Source organism: Schistocerca serialis, chromosome 6, assembly GCF_023864345.2.
Source record: "Schistocerca serialis cubense isolate TAMUIC-IGC-003099 chromosome 6, iqSchSeri2.2, whole genome shotgun sequence".
NCBI classification, from domain to species: Eukaryota; Metazoa; Arthropoda; class Insecta; order Orthoptera; family Acrididae; genus Schistocerca; species Schistocerca serialis.
In genome coordinates this window covers 695,153,088-695,154,598 of record NC_064643.1, presented here as the reverse complement: position 1 = coordinate 695,154,598, position 1,511 = coordinate 695,153,088, and positions in this window count along the sequence as shown.

Genomic DNA, 1,511 nt, shown 5'->3' with positions numbered 1-1,511 from the left:
TTAACAGTCGAGTGGAGCATCAGAGGGCAAAGGTCCAACCTAGCAGAACAGCTGTTCAGAGAGAAGCCGATAGCAATGCGGTAGCATTAGATGCGAACATTGCCGTAAGAACTGGTGCATATATTACGAGTGGTAATTCAGTGACGAAGGAAATAGTAGATGAAACAGTGGATACACAGAGAGGTGCGGTACCAGTGTTAGCAATGAAGTAAATGGCGAGAACGAACTAGCAGAAGTAAGTGATTGGCGCGTGCAGATCAACGATCTGTACAAAGGCCTCAAGCAATGTGAGTGGGAGGATTTTAAGAAGGAGTATGAGGCAAGGAAGTTAATTAGTGAAAAAGGAGATAGCAGGGACGTCGATAAGGTGACGTGGCCCGAATTTGAAGAGGAGAGAGTAAATAGCGCCGCGCAAAGTACGCGTGCTGCCCATAGGACGAAGGTTAAAGATAGGAAGGAATTGGAGTATGAAATCCTAACAAGGGAACCTCCCCATCGCACCCCCCTCAGATTTAGTTATAAGTTGGCACAGTGGATAGGCCTTGAAAAATTGAACACAGATCATTCGAGAAAACAGGAAGAAGTTGTGTGGAACTACGAAAAAAATAAGCAAAATATACAGAGTAGTCCATGTGCAAGATAGGCAACGTCAAGGATAAGGTGAGCTTATCAGCGCCGTGGTCCAGTGGTCAGCGTGAGCAACTGCGTAGCGGGAGGTCCTTGGTTCAAATCTACCCTCGTGTGAAAATTTTTCTTCCTTTATTTTCGCAAAGTTATGATCTGTCCGTTCGTTCATTGACGTCTCTGTTCACTGTAATAAGTTTAGTGTCTATGTTTTGCGACCGCACCGCAAACTTACCGTTCGGAAAATATTCATTGACCTTGTTATTGAAGTCGCGAGCTATATTTGCTGGTTTCATCTCACGTATTTAATGCACTCCCGTCCAAAGTAGCGAACAGTAAACTGCCAGCCAGGGAACCTCGTTAGTAGGAATACTCCTCTTCCGTGCGCTCTTGTCGACTGACGTCGTGTGTTTGGATGTTTGTTTAGGTGTACCATCCTCATGCTACAGCGCAGTTACCTCGCATCGGACGGACGGACGGACGGATAATAGTTGTCTGAAAATAAACTCTTCACTCGAGGGTAGACTTGAACCAAGGCCCTCTTGAACCGCAGCTGCTCACGCTAACCACGGGACCACGACGTTCCTAAGTTCACTTTATCCTTGATGTTGCCTATCTTGGAATACTCAGTTTGTATATTTTGCTATTTTTTTCATAGTTCCACACAACTTCTTCCTGTTTCCTCGATTGATCTGCGTTCAGTTTTTCAAGGCCTACCCACTGTGCCAACTTATAACTAAATCTGAGGGGGGTGCGATGGGGAGGTTCCCTTGTAAGCATTGACGAGGAAGTAACTTCTGTTAATGATCTGCCAACAGTACAAGCTGCTACCGAACGGCACCGTGAGGAAAAGGCAGGTAATTACCTGAAAGTAATTGAAGTCCACG